This window comes from Rattus norvegicus, chromosome 16 (genome assembly GCF_036323735.1).
Source record: "Rattus norvegicus strain BN/NHsdMcwi chromosome 16, GRCr8, whole genome shotgun sequence".
Classification (NCBI taxonomy): domain Eukaryota; kingdom Metazoa; phylum Chordata; class Mammalia; order Rodentia; family Muridae; genus Rattus; species Rattus norvegicus.
Window position 1 is genome coordinate 68435704 of NC_086034.1, and position 23561 is coordinate 68459264.

A 23561-nucleotide genomic window follows, 5' to 3' on the forward strand; every position below is an offset into this window, starting at 1 on the left:
GATTTCAAACTTTGCTTAACGCTGTTTGTTCCCTGGGTCGCTTGTGATAGTCATGTGGGTTTCATTGTTCATTGTTACTGTGAAATCCATATTTTAAACACAGAGGGGCATGCAGATAGACCAAAGTAGGTGTGACAGATGCATAGATGATGGAGAAAATATATGCAAATGAGAAAAGCAGATACAGAAATAAAAATAAAGGTGATATTAAATAAATATTTAAGTTTATTACTAAAACATACAGATGTCTGCTAAGAAAATGCTATCAATTCATATATATACATATGCATATGTATATGTATATATATATACATATATATTACTACGTGATGTGCTGGTTTAAAAATGTTACTACCTATAAAATTCCAATTATATGACTTTTTAGAAAAGACAAAATTATGGATATAGTAAAAACATCAGCTACTGCTAGGGATTATAAAAGAAATGATGCATGGGAGGAATAAAGCAGATTTTTTTTTTGGGCACTGAAATTCCTGTCTATGGTTCTACAATAGTAGACACAGGTAATTATAAACTTGTCTAAATCCTTAGAATGTACCAGACCAGAACTGAATAATTATGTAAACATTGCTGTTGCCTTGACCTTGCAGTTTTCAGAATCTGCAATTATTAGAAGTAAATTACATCTGTTTCTAAGTTACCTGGCCTATGGGCCTTTGCTTCAGTAGCCGAGAACGTGTTGCGATATAGCTAAACATGGACATTGAGTAATAATGACATATGAGCAGAGGTTCAACAACTGTACCAGCCCTCCTGCTCAGGTGAGGATGTCAATGGCTGGAGGTTAGGCATAGGTGTTAACTGCCCAGGTAGCTCCTCTCAGCTACCAGGACATTATTCATGTTATTTAGAAAACGGTCAAGGTGAATTTGTGGGTATATATATATATATATATATATATATATATATATATATATATATATATATATGCACATACATGCATATGGGAATGTGGTTATGGCCTGAATGCTTGTGCCACTACCCGTCTTCATGCCATGACTTCACTGCTTTATTAGGGATTCTAATGAGGAGGAGAGATGACTCATGGGCTACACTGTGGAAGTCTCTATTGGAGAAAACCTTCTGTTGACTGAAGAAAACTGAGGGAGATGTATTAGAAGGAATGGATACACTACTGTAGGGAAGGAGGGATCATCTGCTTAGTCAGCCAGATCTGCCCAATTATTTCTAGTGACGAATGGGGCAACATGATTTGAGGGAAATTTGCTTATAGTGAGCCCTTTCTCACCTTTTATTTCCTCTCACCCTTTATTTCCTGGCATACAAAGTGGCAAAGTTATTCCACCATTTAGGACAAAGAACAAGGTACTTACAAGCTTAGAAGCCTAGATCAGCTCTTGTGAAACACCAAACTTGCTGGTACATTTATTTTAAATATACAGTTTCAAGAACCAGGAGGAAGGCATTTTTGTTCCTTATAAATTACTCAGTCTCCAATACTTTCTCATGGGAGTGTGAAAAGATGAAGGTGGTCTTCTATGCTAAGACCTTAGAGAGGCAAACAGTCACCTTTATGAGCATTTAAAACACCCAGAAAACCAATGGATCTCGTTTCCATAGTCTCATAGATAAACCTTATGCATTGTGGATTATTATTTAGGATTTCTAGTTAAAAAGTGCCTGGGATGAACCCCTGTTTATGTTTATTTGGACATGAAAATCTATACAGACAATGCCACTGTAAATGGCTCTAATGCATAATGCTAGATACTTTCTTTATGAGGAAGAGCAATATAGAATCAGCAACTCTTCTCTGAAGAAAGAGACACAAAAGAATAAGAACTACCATCAAGGTATTAAGGTGCCAAAACTTCACATCATGGTGAAGGTACTTATCAGCTTAGAAACCTAGATGTAAAGGAGGAGTCATGCCTTAAACTTTATTGTGTACATAGGGTTGAGTTAGTTACTACTGGGAAATATTTCCACCAAACTGTGCCATGCTTAAACATGCCAAAAATAAACTACTGAGGGTCAGACTCTAGATTTTTGAATCCACGCTGGCTACTGAATACCATTTAACCAAAGTACCTTCTTGGTTCCTGTGGATCATTACTCTGTAGGCTGGTGCGTTTCCAGAGACCCCTGCAACACATGAGTGTAATGCTCAGGGTCTGTGCATGTTTATGTGTGCACTTGTGTGAGTGTATTGGAAGCAGGCTGGGAAGAATGCGAATGTAGAGCTATGAACAGAATCTTCTAGAATTTCTATAGTGGTATCTAATTTTTATCCTGGCTTTTGTTTGCTTAAAAAGAAGTGCAGGCCGACAGGAACTGGATGTGGATCTCTCCTGAGAGACACAGCCAGAATACAGCAAATACATAGGCGAATGCTATCATTAAACCACTGAACTGAGAACAGGACCCCTGTTGAAGGAATCAGAGAAAGAACTGGAAGAGCTTGAAGGGGCTTGAGACCCCATATGAACAACAATGCCAAGCAACCAGAGCTTCCAGGGACTAAGCCACTACCCAAAGACTATACATGGACTGACCCTGGACTCTGACCTCATAGGTAACAATGAATATCCTAGTAAGATCACCAGTGGAAGGGGAAGCCCTGGGTCCTGCTAAGACTGAACCCCCAGTGAACGTGATTGTTGGGGGGAGGGTGGTAATGGGGGGAGGATGGGGAAGGGAAAACCCATACAGAACGGGAGGGGGAGGGGTTAGGGGGATGTTGGCCTGGAAACCAGGAAGGGGAATAACAATCGAAATGTAAATAAGAAATACCCAAGTTAATAAAGATGAAAAAAAAAAAGAAGTAACTGTTAAAATACATATACCTCATTTGTTTGTAAAATCATTTAATAGAAATCAGAAGACGTTACGAATACTTAGAAAAGCAGGATTAGTGTTTCATTTCCTTCTGTCTGTAAATGTGTCATTGCTTCCTGACTATGTCCCATGTACCTCTGTGTCATTCTAGCTACACTGTACACATGCCATTCCTCATTTTCCCTTTGGAAAAGTTATGTCTATCTTCTCTTGCATTGCCAAATCATCTGTATAACACTCACCTTCATTTCTATAGGACATGTTGAATCAAACCCAAGCCTCTGTGACATCATGATCCTCCTACTGGAGATGGTAGCTGTATGCCCTTTGCTGTTACAAAGCCTTTCTCATAGTTGTCTCCATGTCAAATGCTTTTTTCCCAGGTTGTTTTTTCTTAAAGAAAATTATTGAATGGAATCAACACTAAAAGTATGTAAATATTCATAAAATTAAATATAATTTCTAGGGCTCTACTTTTTAATATTAATTAATTTATTTTTAAAATTCCCTTTATGTCCTGATCACAACCACCTCCCCTCCAATCCTCTCAGTCCCACCCTAGAAATCCCTCCCCTCTTCAACCCCTCTTCTTCTCAGAGGAGTCCCCTTGGGTACCACCCCACCCTGGGGCTTCTAGATAAAGCAGGTCTAGGCACACTGAGGCTGAACCAGGCAGTCCAAGTAGTTGGGAAGGTGATCCAATGGCAGCAAACAGAGACTGAGAGACCCCTCGTTCTACTAGGGGAACTATATTGACGCCAAACAGCCTATTTGCTAAAATGTTTAGAGGGTCTAGGTCAAGCTCCTGCATGTTCCCTGGTTGCTGACCCTGGCTTTTGAACCCCCATTGATCCAGGTTCGTTGACTCTGTGGGTCTTCTTGTGGTATCCCTGACCCCTTCTACTTGCTCACTTCTATCCCTCATCCTTCTACTAGCCTCTCTGGGCTCCACCCTGATGTTTGGCTATAGGTTTCTCTATCTGCCTCTATCTGCTGTTGGATGAGGCCTCTCAGAACACAGATGTGCTATACTCCTGTCTTCAAGCACAGCAGAGTATCATTAATAGTGTCAGGGGTTGGCCCTCTCACATGGAATGAGTCTCAAGTTGAGACAGTCATTGGTTGACTGTTCCCTTAGTCTCTGCTCCATCATTTTATTATCCCCGCAGATCTCGTAGGCAAGACACATTTTGGGTTAAAGTTTTGTGGATGGAGTGATGTCCCCCTCGTTCTTCTGTAAAGCTTGCCTTGCTACAGGAGGTGACCATTTCAGTCTCAATATCTCTGTCTAGTAGACATTTAACCTAGGGCCACCCCCTCCCACAGACTCCCTGTTTTCTCTTCCCATTTCAGGCCTCTAGCTAGTCACCAGAGATGTGCCCCTCCATCATTTCCATTCTCATTCCTCTCCCACCCTCCCTCTCCCCACACATGATATCTTTCCCTGTTCTTCTTACCCCCCTTCCCTCCTCACCTAGTGTCTTACCCAGTTCCCTCTCTCCATCCACCTCAGATGACTATTTTCGTCTTCTGAGTAAGATTCTTGTATCCTCCCTTGGGACCTTCTTATTATCCAGGTTTTTTTTTTTAATGTCTATGGATTGTAGCATTGTTATCTTGCACTTTATGGGTATTCCAAGGTTTCATTTATACAACTTTGTAAAGTCCTAGACTCTAGTCTCCAGCAGTAGATGTCAAGGCACTCTTCCTCTGGGTTTATTATTAATAATAATAATAATAATAATAATACTATTATTATTAACATTACTATTATTATTATTTCATTTCCTTGAAAATTATATTTTAGTCATTTTCCCCAACTCAAGTTTCTTCCAGATCCTCCCTAAAGAACTCTTTTTTTCTCTGTTCCCAGCATAATCCCACTTCTTAAACAGATGTAGAGCTAGATTACCAACTTAAACCAAGTTTGTTCTAAACTCTTATTTCTCTTGCCTCCAGATGTAGAGGATATGATTTTATGTTCTGTATAAGGCCATCAGTGGCTTCACAGCTCACAGAGATTGGTATTAGAAAGAGTGGAAATTGCAATCAACTGGCTTATGTCTAGTGTTGTGAAGAAACATACGATTGAAGCAAAGAATGCACGAAGAGGCAAAATGGATACAATATTAAGCAGTCAACTTCCTGCCACTCTGGTCTGAGTAGGTAAAGGAAATGCATAAATAAAAATTAAATGAAAGAAAGGGCCTGAAAATCACATGAAAGGAATGAAAGCAGAACTTCGAACACAAATATAATTACACTTCTTTGGCAAAACCAATAACCAGATTTTAGCAACGCCCATCTGAATTGTTTATTGAATTGCAAAATGAGAGATTATAAATCAGGGTTGACAACAAGGTTTTATTTCTCTCTTAGAGGTTGTAACTGAATAATAAATCATACAGACCCCAGCATTGTGTACCTTTTAGGATTCAGTCCCATGCTCATTGTTGGTACCTAAAAACAATATTTCCTAGTATGCCACACATGTGGAGAGAAAGCCTTCCTCCTGCTGCCTCCCTCCTCCTGTTCTAATTGAGTAAGTCGGTGAAGATGGAGGGGATTTGTCTGAAGCAGCCAGCAGGCAGAGAACTGGATGTCCATCCGAAAAAGACCCAGGTTTTGGTTCTTTATCACTATCAAGTTAGTCTAAAACAGAATTTTCTTACTTTAAATATTTCATGAAAAATGTGAATATCTTTTAAAAGTTTAAACACTCAGCAATATAAGAGAATAGTAAATTATAGTTTTAGGATATTCTCTCTTCCAGTCTTCCCAACTATCCAATAATTGTCAATGCAATTATTGTTATGAGTTAATTTTCTATCTTAACATTTAACATATATGTTTACATATGTGTACATACACATCAATATATACACACACAAACACATGTGTTTAGGCTCTAATTAATTATATTATACTGAATACATTATATATTATTTTGTAATAAAATATGATTTTAAATAGTTCTCTTTTCTTATGTATACAGACACACATCTATAATAAAATATACATATACATGCATGTGCAGTTACCACACAGTATTTAATAACATTGCATTCTTTCCATATTTGTACTTTAATTCACTGACTAGTTTATCTTTAAATCACTCTTGAATGGTATCCAGATTTAAATTTTTTAAAAAGCAACGTGTAGTAACACATAAACACATATATTTGTAAACACGCAGTATTTAGACTTCAAGAAAAATAGAAATGATAATTATATGTGAACATTTAAATTTTATAAGTCTAGCCAAATTATTCTTTGATTGCACAGAAGAATAACAACTTTTCTTACAGTCTTGCCAAGAGTATATAGTATAAACACATTTGGAAAATTGTAATGCGAAAGTGTGCTTTATGTTGTTAAGGTTACCCTTCCCAATCCCTTAACGTACTCATTACTCTAATTGTACGTCTTTTTCTGTGGGTTTCTACTCATATTGTTTCCTTGTTTTTGTTGTTGTTGTTTGTTTTCCCTTTTTTCCCTATTCCCTCTTCTCCCCCTTAGATGTCTTTTCATTGACTTCGGGTAAATATATTATGGTACATTTATTATTCTTTTGATAGGAATGAGCAGATTTGTTTTTTTTTATTATTACCAGCATTGATCACTGATACGACACTTCTTGAAACTATGAAAATGCCTTGTACTTTTGACAGTGCAAACGATTATGAAATAGAAGTTGTAATAATTATGTGAATACATATGCAAAAGCACTGACAGCCAATTTCATTTCTCTCTCATTCCTATGTTTTGGTTATATTTTATTCCAGAATTTAAACCTAACTTTCTAATGGCGTCATTTATCCTGGATTAAAGATAAGGCATTCCATATCAAAATAATGGGTTATAGAGTAATTATTCATTTCCACATGTCAGTGGCAGAGAGAGGAGGTCTTTACTTCTCATTAAGGGCAGGTAAGGACACATGATAAAATTCTGCTTTCCTTAACTTAAGCTCCTATCATAATCTTGTGTCTAATTACAGAATAAATCCCACAGATAATATTTTCAATACACAAATATTTCAAATGAAATAAGTAACTTACTCCTCAGCCCATTCCACTTATTTTCAGTGAGTGAATGCATTTTAGATCGGTTGCCTATCACATAGAGACTGCTATTGTCTTAAAGAGGCATTATAATAGGCATATTCTAAGATGACCCTTAATGATCCCTAATTTGGCTGAACAAATCTAAGTAATCCTTTTGGTTATGAGTTAGGTATGGTTTGATATGGTCTCAGAAAGGAGTTTATTCCCCAGTATGGTGATTAATACGTATATGAGAAACATTAAAGAAGTGGGAGTTCTGGGAAGCCACTAAGATAATTCCTTTTAGGAATGGTTCTCGTCCTTGCTGGACACTGACTAGTTCTTCATTTAGTTGTTATAATAATCCTAAAGCAGAAGAAATATTTATGAGGCGATGTGGTAGTCTTTTAGATAGCTCTCACTATCTTCTGGAAGGGCAGTTTGGCCAGCTACCATGTTCAACAGCAGTACATCTCCATGTGTAGAAAGCAGATCTTTGCATACACCAATAGTCTTACTTATAACTGGTCAGCCTTCATCCAGAAAGGTGCTCGGATGTTTGCCAATGGACACTCTTTCAGAGGCTAACACAGTCATAGCAAGGACCCTGGTAAGAAAAACTATCCTCATTAATCACATTTTGCCCAGAGTTCCAGGTCAAAGAAGGTAAGGAAGATCAAAAATATTAATGTGGGTTCTGGGGAACCACTCAGATACTGGTTGATGTGCTGGAGGGCCAAGGTTGTACATGCCTTCTGCAGTATTATAGTATAACAAGCACAGAGAGAGAATTGCTGGGGGAAAAAAAGCATTACCCTCTTTGATAAAGGGATGATACAATGGCCTTAACCAGTGATCACTGTAGTCAGGATGGCATTGAAAGTGGAAAATAACAAAGCCTCAAAACATAGATATTATCCATTAACAATGATCCCACTGCCATATTGTCATCTTTGCCTGCAGAAACCCAAAGACAAACTATGCTAACTTCTGGTCTTCAGAGTATCGCGTGGGCACCCTCTAGGTGGTGCAGAGATGGAAACCAAACGCTGCCTGTATTGGTTTACCAGGCAGAGCTGATATGATAGTGCTTAGATTCATAGCAAAGGAACACTACAGCAGAGAGACACTGTATCAATCAGAGCTTGATACAATGCAGTGATCACACACTAATTCAAGAAGCACTTGATTGCTTGTTGTGGAAAGGCTGCATGTGGGCATGGGCTAGGGTTCCATATGTTTCCCCTAGGAAGTGATAACCTATGGCTGGCACTAAGGAACGGTCATAGAAAAGATGGTTAAGCATGTCTGGTATTTTTAGGTGCAGTCATAGCAGTCATAGCTTATGGTCAAGACCCTGGTTCTTAGAGCCTATGCCATGATAATAGGCACCTTCCTGGAGCCTATCACCATGGGAACCCCTCGCAAGTACATTTTATTTTATGAGTGAGGTTTAAAAAGTGCCTGGAGGCATCCAGGAGATATATCCCATTTATAGAGGAGTTAAGTTGAAGATCACACAGTATACCTCTCCCTCTATCCACCCAGGATCCATGCTTTTCATTACAAAGGTGATTCAGCACAGCTGCTGTAGTATGCCCAGCCATGGACCATGACAAAATCTGGTTAGCTTAAGTCTGATAAAGAGATAATATCAGCCCAGGTCAAAGGAATTTTGAGTATTCTGCAGTATTATGAGAAGTGGCTGTACTAGGGAAGCTGGGAATGGTGACATATGGAAGGATAACACCATAGGGTCTTCCTTGAGTGACACCCAGGGGAGGTGTCTGTTCCTTTCTGATGGCTAAAGTCTGCCTTAAGCTTATGTTTTATCCCCATTCTTGAACCTGGAGAAGAAGCTGTTCTGATGGCCACATTCCTGTTCTTTCTGACTTGATATTATCACCAGGTGAGGTGTCCCCTATGCTCTCTTCTTAGATGAGGACTGAATTCTTTATACATATTTTAGGGTTACAAATGTATTACAGTTTGCTATATAGTCTGAATTTAGAAAGCATGGTTTGAAAAACAATTATAACAAAAACACAACCACCACCACAAAACCAAAAAAAAAATCTTCCCCAAAGGCCCAAAACAAAAAACTGAAGCTTCAAACTAAAACCAATAACACAAAAATAATCAGACCTATCTCTCCTCAGACATTTTAGCGCAAATGTTGCCTCAGTGCTCTCTGTCTAGCACTCACTATGGTAGCAGCAGTCGCTTACTATAACCAATGCCATGTGCTTTGTAGGTTCTTAAAATCAAGTATGAGAGACAGTAATTCTATTCCTTTCATAATGTGTCCAGGTTTAAGTATCATGATAGTCCCAACAAAGAGATTTAAGTATTCCCTCTTGAGTACAGCTTGTTTTAGCGTAGAAAGGAAAGTTTATGACATCATCTCTGTAATTTCGAGCGATAAGGATACAATTCCAATGTTGTAGGTGTTCTCAACTGACTTTCAGTCTGACTTTGATAAAGCAGGTGGTCATCTGGAAAAACTCACAGGGCAAGGAATTATTGAAAGCCACTGGAGCTCAAACAGACCCTTTCCTACTAGAAGGAAGAGAAAAACCTACTTCAGCCTACATCTTCATTTATAGACTTGTGGGGGAGCCAAAAGCCAAGTTCCCAGCTAAGTTCTACCTGTGTTCCCAACACACAGAAACTGTGGAATTCCCATTGTGATGTTTCAGACTAAGGGGTTTGTAGTGGTTTGTTGTTCAGCAATAGACATGACAGGGTTTATTAATAAGCTAATACCGTTCCTCTTGATGCATCAGGAATTAAGGGTTTCTAACAGAGGTGCATGCATGGTTTTTGTTATTGCTTTGCGCAGCTGTAGATGATAAAATTCCTTTCAACAGAGTCTGGGGGAAAAACAAAACACAAACCACAAGACTCTCAGAGTTCAGGACATATGGTACATTGATTCTTTGCCTTGCCCTCCACTTAGAGAGTGCAATCAGGACCCCAATTGATTGCTCTTCTGGGAGTCCTTGACCCTTTTTTGTTCCCTCCATGGTAACTGTGTCAAACATCTGACTTTTAGCTTTGACTCCAGACTAGTCAATCCCTTCAGCTTCTTTCTCCACTTTAGAGTTGTGTATCATCTTTGTAGAATCTTCTACCCAGTCCAGTTTCATTTCTATAAAGCCAGACATATTTCTTCATGTTATCTCATCCTCTTGCTTGTTTTTCATTTGGACTTACTAGGTCAGTTACCTATTGTCTTGAGTACTATCTAGTACTCCCTCCCACCAATAAATATTACTAGCTCACTTTCCATTATCTTTACAAGAAATAATGATGATGGATAATGATAATAATAATGATAATAATAATAGGAGGAGGAAGATGAGGAAGAGGAGGAAGAAGAAACAATTCCACCCTCAAATCACAACAACACAAATAAATGAGCCAGCAACAAGAGTACAAGAATATTAATTTGCTATTCACTCAGACTACTTAGAAAAGTCAATCTATAGCTGAGACCTTCAGAGAGACCCACTAAAGAACTAAAATTTGCAGGACAATTTTCAAACAATTTAAAAATCCATTTTAAAATGCAAATTTTAGATAATCTCTTTTCTACCCCAAGTTTCTACTTCTCAAGTTTTCTTGTGTCTCTACGACTGGAGTCTCACAAGTGGCTTCGGGAGTCATGTAAACCTCTTCAAGGCCAGACCTCCCTGCCTGTGTCTACTTCCTGCATCAAAATTCAGTGATATAAAAGCAAGTCTGTATTCTCTGGATTCATCCCTATGCCTTCTCTCCTTTTCTCTTTTTCCTGAATGCCTTGGGAAATACAACAAATATCTACAGTTAAAGCTATATTCCAATTGGACTCAAAGATGAGTTAGAAATCTACAGTCCTCACAATGCCATATCTTTAAGTCCCTGGACTCTAGATCTTGAACATTCTGCTAAAACTACCTACATAAGCTCATTTATAGGTCCTACTCATAAATTAATGGAATTTTGAATTCAAATTTTTCATTACCAATGTCTTATGAAGAAAGGTTGTTCATTCTTTGCTAGAATCTCATTCGCCATCTTTCAGAATACAAATTTCATGGTTTTCATTTCTGATGACTGTTATCTATGCCTACATTTGTTTCTGTCCTGTTATTCTTCCTCAAAAGTGTCCCATTATGTTATGAGACAGCTCTATTTTTGTAGTTCTAATTTTGATACTCAGTACTCTCACTTTATCTTTACTCATAAATACTACATGAATATTGCTGATGCCCGGTACAAATCCTTGCAGGGAATCCTCCCTTGAATCCTGCAATGTCCTCATCATTCTTCAGTGTTCACTATGTGTGTGCTTATCTGAGAGTCTACTATGTCGTGTTTTCTATCTCCAGCTTTACAGATCAAATACTGTAGATTTCCTTAAACAATCCTTTATGTGGTTTTTTTGTTTTCAAGTTCTTCCTCTACTACTTTAGCTTTTCCTCGGCCCTTGGAGGCTTTTTCTTAGTAGGTATTAATGTCTGGAAATTGGACCACACCTTCCTGATTAATGATCTTTTAAAAAATCTATTCCAGACAAATTATTCCTATTCTCCCATTCAAAGTCCCATACATTTCAAAAATATATTTAGCTAACCATTTCTTGATGCTATTTTTATTTTTTTTATACCTCATGCCTTTGGTTCATAGTGGAGATTCCCCCAATGATTCCCCTAATCATTTTCCCTCTGTGTCTATACTCACTAAGATAATTTTGGAAATACAATTGATTTCCTAATAAACATTAGTTTTGTATATTTGATGACTGGAAAGCATTCCTGTGCTCAGCCAGTAAAGTAAAAATGTCATACAGGTGAGGCAGGTACAAGATAGAATGACGCCTGTCATTGGACGAGAAGGAAGGATGGGCAGGAGAAAAGTTTGAGGGAAGAGGAGGAGACAGGAATAAAAAAAGGTAGATGAAGCCATGGAGAGAACATGGAGGCTGATGTTAAGATTCCATTCTGTGTATTTACAGGTTGTTATGAATATTCTTAAGGGATGGATATATACAGGGCTTTGTATGTCTAGGTGAAAAATTTTATCTTATCAATTGGATCAGAACTTATTGTGTTGTGGGTTCTTTCAAGTAGCAATTTATGTTTAAGAGAGTATGTGGCAGCTAGGTACATTAGGCCACAATGAAATTGAAATGTACATTTCTGGCATGATGACAACCTGCCTTGGGAACTAGATGGGTAGAGAGATTGCTGCCAGGCTCAGAGAGAAGCCTTCAGCAGTGTGATATGGGACAGAGCAAAGTGGGCGAGAGGCTTTGTTGACTGAGATGAAGATATCTAACAGATATCTTGGGGCACTGTAGTGCCAGATTTAGTGGGGGTAAAAGACAGCTTGCTTTGTGTAATTTTATAACAACAATGGCTAACTTGGAGCATATCATTCCAATTTCTTTCAAGTTTTCAAATTGTCCACATGTTAGAAATCAACATATTTTTGACAATCCAGATTGTATATCAGCAGGAGTAGAATCCTTGTTCTAAAGGGTCTTGTGGAAAAGAAAGTTTGGAGTACAACTTTGAATTTATTTCCATTCTTATCTGATACTAAAAGACTGTAGTTTCTCCCTATTCCACAGTTGAAATTTTAAAATATTGTTATATGATTTCTAATATTAGGCTATATGAACACTAAATTTAAGGCAATTATATGAATACTTATGAATATTACTTTATGTATAATATGCTATAGTGCAAATATTGGACCTAGATTTCTATAATATCTGTCTCAGGTTCTAAATTTCTTTGCCAGATATCTTCTATCGATTTCTGTCCTTCAAATTTTCTAGAGTAAATTAGATGAGAGCTACAATGTGTTATTTTAAGATATAAGAAATTTTTTATCAGTTGATGGCCATCTAGGCTGTTTTCATTTCCTGGCTATTGTCAGTAAGGTAGCAAAGGCATGAATGAGCAAATATATGTGTATTAAGTTACAGAGTCCTGTGAGGACATGCCTAAAAGTGGTATATCTGGCTCATGTAGTAGATGTATTTGTAGCTTTCTGATGGACTCCCACACTGAGTTCTATGGTGGTTGTACTGATTTGCATCCTATCAGGAGTGAATCAGTATTCCTGTTTCCTACATCCTCACAAGAATCTGTGAATCTCTGAGTTTTTGTTTGTTTGCTTGCTTTATTTACGCCATTTTGACAGGGTAAGATAAAAACCTTACATAGTGGGAAATATAAAATATGGTGGCACTATTCTATGCTAGGGCTAGCTTATTTCTAGCCCCAGTGGTCTCACTGTCTCTATGGCTAGCCCCATGTAGAGACCACCAATTTCATAGCTCTTTTGTTGTTGGACTGACTGGTCACATTCCGGGTCAGACTCAACAGACTCTGATCCAGAGCTCTCAAACCAACTCACTAAGGTCCCTTGGCAGGTCACTACCATGCCAGCTCCACGCATCCAAATTCTGCTTGCCCTGTACTGGGCACAACCACTAACATCCTAATTAGTAAGCCATACAAAGTTAAATCCTCTTGCCATCTAACTGGGGGCCTCTAGTTCGTTATATCCTCTACCCCAAGTTCTCTCTCCATCTCAAAAGTCTTAAGCCCCCAGCTCTCTCATCCAACTCTTCCTGTGATTGGTGGGTAAAATCTTTATTCATTAGGGGAGGTCCTTGGCACATCTTACATAGTTTTCATTGACATGTTCTTGGTGGACAAGGATGACGAACATTTTTTTTTTATATAATGTCACTATATTTTCCCTATATAGGAATTAACTTAAATTACCACAAGAATTTTGTCCAGGTAAACATAACTGTATTTTTTTTTATTAACTTGAGTATTTCTTATATACATTCCGAGTGTTATTCCCTTTCCCGGTTTCCGGGCAAACATCCCCCTTTCTTATCGGTGTTTTCCTCCCCATCCTCCCCCCATTGCCGCCCTCCCCCCAACAATCTAGTTCACTGGGGGTTCAGTCTTAGCAGGACCCAGGGCTTCCCCTTCCACTGGTGCTCTTACTAGGATATTCATTGCTACCTATGAGGTCAGAGTCCAGGGTCAGTCCATGTATAGTCTTTAGGCAGTGGCTTAGTCCCTGGAAGCTCTGGTTGCTTGGCATTGTTGTTCATAAGGGGTCTCGAGCCCCTTCAAGCTCTTCCACTTCTTTCTCTGATTCCTTCAACGGGGGTCCTATCCACAGTTCAGTGGTTTGCTGCTGGCATTCGACTCTGTATTTGCTGTATTCTGGCTGTGTCTCTCAGGAGCGATCTACATCCGGCTCCTGTCGGCCTGCTCTTCTTTGCTTCATCCATCTTGTCTAATTGGATGGCTCTATATGTATGGGCCACATGTGGGGCAGGCTCTGAATGGGTGTTCCTTCTGTGTCTGTTTTAATCTTTGCCTCTCTATTCCCTGCCAAGGGTATTCTTTTTCCTCATTTAAAGAAGGAGTGAAGCATTCACATTTTGATCATCCGTCTTGAGTTTCATTTGTTCTAGGCATCTAGGGTAATTCAAGCATTTGGGCTAATAGCCACTTATCAATGAGTGCATACCATGTGTGTCTTTCTGTGATTGGGTTAGCTCACTCAGGATGATATTTTCCAGTTCCAACCATTTGCCTACGAATTTCATAAAGTCATTGTTTTTGATAGCTGAGTAATATTCCATTGTGTAGATGTACCACATTTTCTGTATCCATTCCTCTGTTGAAGGGCATCTGGGTTCTTTCCAGCTTCTGGCTATTATAAATAAGGCTGCGATGAACATAGTGGAGCACGTGTCTTTTTTATATGTTGGGGCATCTTTTGGGTATATACCCAAGAGAGGTATAGCTGGATCCTCAGGCAGTTCAATGTCCAATTTTCTGAGGAACCTCCAGACTGATTTCCAGGATGGTTGTACCAGTGATGACGAACATTTTAAATCTCATTTATTTTTATTTTTGATATGTATGGGTGTTTTGCCTGCAGGTATACCTACATAGCATGTGTGTGAAATGCATACAGTGGCCATTAGATCCCACAGGTCTGGATTCACAGGTGACTGTGAGCTGCTTTGAGGGTGCTGAGAACTGAACTTGGGTCCCTGGATGGATAATCAGTGTTCTTAGCCAGCTGTCTTGCTAGCATTGATGTTGAACATTAGAAACAAAACAGTTTCCTAGCCCCTTTTTAATTTATCTTTCAAGAACTCTGCTTCATTCTATACCTCTTTTTAAAAACTGGTTGTCTTCTTAATGTTTAGCTTTTTTGAGATCTTTTTTATTCTAGACACTCACCCACTGTGAGGATTTACACATATGGAAAGAATTTAAATGGCACTAGATTTAAACAGGGCATCAACACCCAGCCTAGAAAACACATTGCTAGCAAATGAAATACTACTATCAGATAGATGTTATGTCTTTTTAAGTTAATTTCCAATATCCTCTAAAACTTGACTGTAAAATCCTATAGCTGAAGATACCACGTTATGGATTAATATATGGAGACGTCAATCTGGTACTCACTTGGAATCTTCATCACTGCCGGATAGTTTTCATAGCATGTTGACTATGTGATATCCGCACTGCTGGAGGAGAAAAATAAGTATCATTTTCAACCATTTGGGACAAACACAAGTTATAATAACAACTGGTAGGATAAGATATGTGCGCTGACACAGTAGTGGCACAAATGTTATGGGAATAATCAATCACTTTATGATTGGATCTAAAACTCACCCTATGAGATAGAAACTATTTTATAACTGGTACTGTTAATAAGACCAAAAACACATGGCCATATAGGCTATAGGCCCTAATGGAGAACATAATTCTATTATTTTGCTAATGACTAGGGTTTTTAAATGACTCCTATTTACTTATTGTTACATATACAGAACCTTCTTTCAGTAGATGAAAACTGACATGGAGACCCTTACCTGGCCAATGTGCTCAGAATAAAGGACTGCAGACTCTTCAGCCTTAAATTTTGTATGTATGTATGTGTGTGTGTGTGTGTGTGTGTGTGTGTGTATGTATGTATGTATGTATCTATCATCTATCATCTATCTATCTATCTATCTATCTATCTATCATCTATCTATCTATCCATCTATCCATGTATCGATGTATCTATCTATCTATCTATCTATCTATCTATCTATCTATCTATCTATCTATTATCTATCATCTATCTATCTATCATCTATCTATTTATATCTATATCTATATCTGTCTGTCTCTATCTATCTATCTATTATCTATCTATCTATCTATCTATCTATCTATCTATCTATCTATCTATCTATCTATAACTTCCAGGAAACTCCAAAAATATTATGAAATGAAATACAGAAAGATTTTAATAGCCAGGTGTAGAGGTTGGCTTCAAGGATTCTTTTCTGGATATAGCAGGTACATTACACATATGAATTTATGGCAATTATGACAGCATATGCAATACTTGCACAAGCACAATCCAACCTACGCCCACCAAAAAAAATCAATTCCACACTTCAGGACAGGACCAAATACCAAGAGAATTTGGGGAAGTGGACTGGTTATATTTTTTTAAGAAAAGAGAGCAATGCAGACCACTCAAAGTTAGGTACATAGGGAAGTGACCATGTAAAGGGTGGATATAGGAGGAGTTTGAGGGGTGAAATGATCAAAATATGCTGTATGAAATTCTCAAAGTATTAATAAAGAGTTTGTAAAATTTTAGGAAGTTCATGGTATACAACAGCTATTTGTTGCAATGTAACTTATTTTAGCGCCAGCTAATATTCTGTTAACTCTGAATATTCATGGCTCTAATAAAATTATTTGCATAAACATGAGTGAGGATTGGAGGGTTCAATAGACAAGGTCATTATTGTTCATGTAGCTCAGACCAGTAGATAGATTACACTCCTTCCACATTTAAAAATAGAAAGGCCTCTGCTGTTACAGTTACATGTAGAGTTGTGATATTTTCTTTATCTACATTTCAAATATCCCCCTTCCCGATTTCCCCTCCCGAAAACCTCTATTCTATTCCCCCACACCTGCCTCCATGAGAGTGCTCCCCCTTCCATCTCCCTGCCTTGGCATTCCCTTACACTGGGGCATTGAGCCTTCACAGGACCAAGGGCCTCTCCTCCCATTGATGCTTGACAAGGCCATCCTCTGCTACATATGCAGCTGCAGCCATGGGTTGCTCCATGTGTACTCTTTGGTTTGTGGTTTAGTTCCTGGGAGTTCTGAGGTCTGGTTAGTTGATATTGTTATTCTTTATATGAGGTTGCAAACCCCCTCAGCTACCTCAGTCCTTTCTCTCACTCCTCAATTGGGGACCCTGTTCTAAGTTCAATGGTTGGCTGTGAGCATCTTCCTCTGTATTTGTCAGGCTCTGGCAGACCCTCCCAGGAGACAGCTATATCAGGCTCCAGTAAGCATACCCCTCTCGGCATCCCTAATAATGACTGGTTTTGATGACTGCATGTGGGATGGAACCCCATGTGTGGCAGTCTCTGTATAGCTTTTCCTTCAGTCTCTGCTTTATACTTTGTCTCCATATTTCCTCCTGAGTATTTTGTTCCCCATTCTAAGAAATATTGAAACATCTGCACTTTGGTCTCTCCTTCTTGAGCTTCCTGTGGTGTGTAAATTGTATCTTGGGTATGCTGAGCTTTTGGGCTAATATCCACTTATCAATGAATACACGTCATGTGTATTCTCTTGTTATTGGGTTACCTCACTCAGGATGATATTTTCTAGTTCCACTCATTTGCCTAAGAATTTGATGAAGTCGTTGTTTTTAATAGCCAAGTAGTAGTCCATTGTGTAAATGTACCACATTTTCTGTATCTATTCCTCTGAAGGACATCTGGGTTCTTTCCAGCTTCTGGCTATTATAAATAAGGCTGCTATGAACATAGTGGAGCATGTGTCCTTGTTGTACGTTGGAGCATCTTTTGGGTATATGCCCAGGAGTGGTATACCCGGGTCCTTAAGTAGTACTATGTCCAATTTTCTGGGGAACTGCCAGACTGATTTCCAGAGTCATTGTACAAGCATGCAATCCCACCAACAATTACAGAATATTCCTTTTTCTCTACATCCTTGCCAGCTAAGTTTGAACCTCATGGAAAGGTTGAGTGATTGATCACAGTGAGGAAATTTAAATTCCACATTTTTACTTCTCTCCTTTGCTTTTATAATACAGAAAGTAATTATATCATCTATCTATCTGTTAGTCCATCCATCATCTGTCTGTCTGTCTGTTGGTCCATTCTTCCATCCATCCACCTATCTGTCTATCTACCTATTCTGACAATACTAGAATAGGATACTGTTTACCCAGTTATGAAGCAATATGGACTTTTTCCCTTAGCACATCTACTTTGACTACTGGGTGGCACTTCTCTGGTTGATAGATATTGCTTTATCACTTGCATATTGGGTCACTCCCCAAATTGTGTCATTTGCTCCTTTGATAGTCTTCCTCATGTAGAACACTTTGAATATCACAGATAAATGAGCATTAATTTATTGTTCTTTACTTCCTTAGTCTTTGGGTTCTTCTGCAAGATTTCAATTCACCTCTGAAAGGAATAACCCTAGTAACATGTAATGTATAAGCATATAAAATAATTATGGAATATGCAAATTCAGAGTTGTGTGATTAAAATGAGAATGAATTCTAATTTTGTGAACATAATACAAAATTATGCAAACGTTATGAATTGAACTTTTTTCCCAAGAATCACACAATTTCAAAATTGGCAGGCTGAAAAAACTCTGTTTACACTGGCTACCTAACATGGCAGTGCTACTTCAGCTGGTAAACAGGGATATCTGCCTTCATTTGACAGGATTAGATGTAATAAGTGAACATTTTAAATTATGTGTGGCCTTTACCATTCTATCCCTTAAATAGGATGCAGTGACTTTGCATGAAAATGATAAGATAGCTATTTACAGCTCGTACATAATAGTTAATCTGCAGAAAAAGCAAAAGCATTTTATGCACAGGTTAAAAAATTGACGGGAAGAAAAGTCAGAATCCAGGAGCAGACTGTGATGAGAAAGCAAGTGGAAGGCAGAGTGAAGCCTTTCAGGGGAGAAGATCAGGGGAATGGAGGCCTATTGGTTCCTGTCAGAGCAGATCAGGGGAAGAGCACAGGGAGGCTCTGGCTTGCCCAACAGAGACATTTGCACAGGGGAAACAAATTTTCAGATCATTCACATTTGAGCCACTGAATTCCCAAATAGATCTAAAGACTTAAAAAAAAAAAAAAAGATAAGAGAGGTTCTCCTGTGAGCGTCAGCTCCTCTTAACTCGCCCTCCATATACCTTGTGACATATCTATCTTCTTTTTTTTCTTTCCTTTCTTTTTTCTTTCCTTTCTTTCTTTCTTTCTTTCTTTCTTCCTTCCTTCCTTCCTTCCTTCCTTCCTTCCTTCTTTCCTTCCTTTCCTTTCCTTTCTTTTCCTTTTCATCTTTCTGACTGTCTGCCTGCCTAGTGTCTTCTACATGCGTTCACCATCTTCAGTCTCAGCTTCTGTTTCCTTCTCTTTCCTCTATTTCCTTTTCTTACCTCATAGATGCTCCTGAAGTTTTATTCATTGCACCTACACAATGACACCAGCCACTGTGTAGTGAGCACAGTCTTCACCTGCTGTCTGGGATGCATTGCTTCTAGGATGGCTTTTCATATTAATTATACAATCTGCTGATTTTCAAATTCCTCATATGAAGACCATAGCATTGGCATATATACCTATATTTCCCGCCAGCTTGCTTTGAATAGTTTCTAGATTACTTGTTTTACCTAATGTAAATGCTATGTATATAGTTACTTTGCATACGTTTATGAAATAATCAAATGAAATGACCTGTCCATATGCAGTGCACATAGAACTTACTTTTCTGAATATTTTCTATTGACAATTGTTTGAATTTTCTAATGAAGACACTGTATAAGAAAGACCAATTGTATTTGACATAAGGCTTCAAGTATTTTATCCAACCCTACAGAATTAGTATCTTCTTCTTCAATACAGTAACATAGGTATGATTTACAGTTACAGCGTTTTCTATAACAACACAGTATTTTTTCTCATTTTCTTTTTTGCCTGTGACTGAAAGAGCACCTACTAGTAAATGTGGCTACCATCAGGCTCGTTATTTTTGCTTCTATTATACGCTTTATTCTAAACACACTTTGATGTATAGCTCTTTAATTACTGTGTTCTTGCAAACCAGCCTCTTACATGGAGATTGAGTGTTTAATCTAAAAATAACTGTGACTTTATGCAAAATAACTTCCTGACACTGTGTTACTCCTTTTACACATAAATCTGCACAGCCTGTGAAGAACTTTAAATGGCGAGTGCTGATGGAGCTGCCCCTAAGAGCCTGGTGGGTGCAGGAGGTTGATACATTTTATTAGTGGAAGAATAGATTTATTGTTAACTGAAATATGTAATTATAAGTGCATATTATCAATATTACTAGCTTGAATCTTGGACTTAGGCTTGCATTGATTGAAACACTGCAGTTTTAAAATTAATTAGAAGGAGAGTTAATGATCACTTACACTTTGCCACATGAGAGAAAGTATTGAAATAAAGTATGCTTGGTAGTGAGTGATGATATATAATATTGTCAATGCTTTAATAGATGTGTGATGGGGACAAGATTTATTAGCATGAGGGAGATGCCTTGAGAATTTCCATTTGAAGTAGAAAAATACTTAAAATACCCAGAAAAAAATCTACAAGACAAAAATGCAGACAAAGATAAAGTATGTTGGTCAAAAAGAATGGATGAGCTGTGCCGTCTGAGTATTGGGATTTTTATTTTTCTCTTTGATTGGGCAATTGAATTAGTGCATATGCTACAGCTCTAGGCACCAGGAGATTAAGTTTATATAGGACAGAGAGTTTGGAAAGTCATGAATTATTAATTAGGTCTACTTTTATGACCTGTGCAAGTCACAAATACAAAGTGAAGTTTATTTTAAATTAATTTTGGCTGCTGACTGTACTTACTGTGCTATGAGTGCTTCATGCACAGCATGAACCAAGTGGAGCCCTCTGAGAATCCCCATTATATACACAGTGTTTAAAGGAGGGTTAGGATCTGAACATGGCTTCCAAATTTCATGGGTTGGAAATGGCATCCCCAACACAGCACAGGATAAATGTGGAGCTTTGCAGCAGGCACTGAGATCACAAGGACTCTGTTCTCATAATAGATTAATGCCACTGTCAAAGGATACAACAGCAGGAATTTAGATATACTTCCTACCCCCCTCCATAGAATTACTATGAGAGGACAGTTCTTGTTCTCCCCAGAAGATATAGCCCCAAGGTACTCTCTTGGAAGGAGACAGCAAACCTCAGAAGATGGCTGAGCCTATGAGTATGTTGACTATGGCATTCCAGCATCTAGAACTCTGAGAAGTAACCTTTTGTTCTTTGAGAAAGTTTGAATGTCTATATACTCTCTCTCTCTCTCTCTCTCTCTCTCTCTCTCTCTCTGAGTGTGTGTGTGTGTGTGTGTGTGTGTGTGTGTGTGTGTGTGTGTGTACACCTGTCAACATGGAAGTCAGACAATATCCTCTCTTATCTTTCAGGCAGAGTTCACCTTGAGTTTTAAGAGTGAGTCTCTAACACTGACCCAAATCTTACTGATTGAGGTAGGTAAGATAACCAGTGAACTCCAAGGATCTGCCTGTCTTTGTCTTCCCAATTTTGGGTTGACAAGTCGTCACCACCATACCCAGTGTTCATAAGTTCTAGGACTGTCAGGTTCTCAGGCACTTCTAGAACTCTCAAGATGTTGTCTTACACTGTCACACACCATGAAGCCTGCCATGTAAATCACTCCTTTGTTCACTTGTTCTGAATTCTATACATTATCAACTGTTAGTCACGTAGTACAGGCCTTGGTTTTCAAATTGATTCTTTTGGTGTTACAGTGTTCTGTTCAATTCATTACCATTTTACTTTACTAGTTCCAATATTTAATTGTGATGGTCTCTACTTCAGCATGACTGATATCCTTATGAGAAGACAGCCTTGTGAATGTGGTCCTCTCTTCTCCCAAAGGCCCATGAGAACAAAGGGAGCATAGTTGCTAAACAGGGTTTCAGAATGTCCACCAGTGAGTATGAATAGAAATGATGTCATTCTGGATCAGCTTTGGGGAGACAGATCAACTCTATTCAGTGTAAATCAAAGTTTATATAGTTTTAGGAAAGGGGTAGAAATATCCAGGGTGGGTAAAGGTCATCGACTGCAGCCTAAGATACTGAGATGGCTCATTAATATGGGGAGGCATGCCAGGAATGTCAAGTGCTTGCAGAACAGGTTCCTTAATGAGATAAAGGGATTTGAACCTGTAATCTCGCTAGGGCTACAAGACATTCCACAGGTAGAAAATATGGGGGCTTTGAGCTTTCCAGACAAAGTCACAGAAGAAAAAGTCCTGTTGGTTAAGTAAGTCTGCCATTTTGTACTGAGCTTAGTGCTTTCCAGTAATGTCAGGCTTTGACCTTAGCAGCAGGGTTTCTCCACAGTGAAGACACGAAGATGCAGAGAGACCACATTTCTGGGTGAGCATGCAGTCCGACTGAAGTCAATGGTACACATCAAGGAATGCTACCAATGGACAGCTGCCAAGATAAGCTAAGAGAGATATGGAATAGTCTTCACTTCAGCCCTCCCAAGGAGCCATTGCTCCTGAAACGTTGGTTTTATGCTTCTAGTTTCCTTAACTGTTTGTGAGCCAATGCTGTCTGTCATTTTAAGTCTGTAGCACTTTGTTAAAGAAGCTCTTACATGCTGATATGGTGCTGGATGGTAGGGAAGAGGGATTCCATGTTAGGTGTTTAGAGGGTAACTCAGTTTTCATGCAGGAAATGAAATTGTGAGAACAACGTAAACCCTGTAGCCCAGTCAAGAGCGAGTCAAAGGCTGGTTTATCATCTTCATATACTTTCTGCTTATGTTTCCCAGTGGACTTCACTAGTGTGTCCAGCCTGGCTCGGCTTGGACATCTGTTCGTCTCATATCCCAGTTCTGAGAAATGATGCTGCCACATGCAGCAAGCACACGAAAGGATGCTGGGTTTCATTTGCAAGTACCCTTTACTTGAGTGGGATAAGAAAAGTAACATACCAAAAGGAAAACGACCAATTTCAGAGTCTTTAGTGAACAGAAAGCGAATAGGTCAAGCTGAACTATGGAGATGATTAAGATACTAAAAAATAAGATCAAAGAAAAGAAAGGCTTTAAATTTTTTTTTGTAGAGCCTTTTTCAATGAATGCAGAAATAAACACAGGGCAAAACATAGTTATTTATTCATTAGGTGACATATCATGGTGCCTAGGAACTAACCCGTTTTACCGATCTTGTTTATGCAAGGCTAATCAAGGGAAGATTTTGAAGGAGGTTAATCCTGCCTGACCCCAGGAGCCTATATACAGGTTTATTCCTTAACATAGGCCAAGGATAGAGTAACATAGTGTTGGATGAGTAGGCAACTGGTAAGTAGGTTAGTAAAAGTTCGCGTTAACTGTCCCAGAAGTTTTGAGTATTATATAAAAACACCAGTGTCAGGTTTAAGGTAGCCTTCTACAATTTGCTGGCCTAGAAGTCCCCGAACCTTCTAAATAATGTAAATTATTGTCTCCATTCTTAGTTACCCAGCAGAACTTGA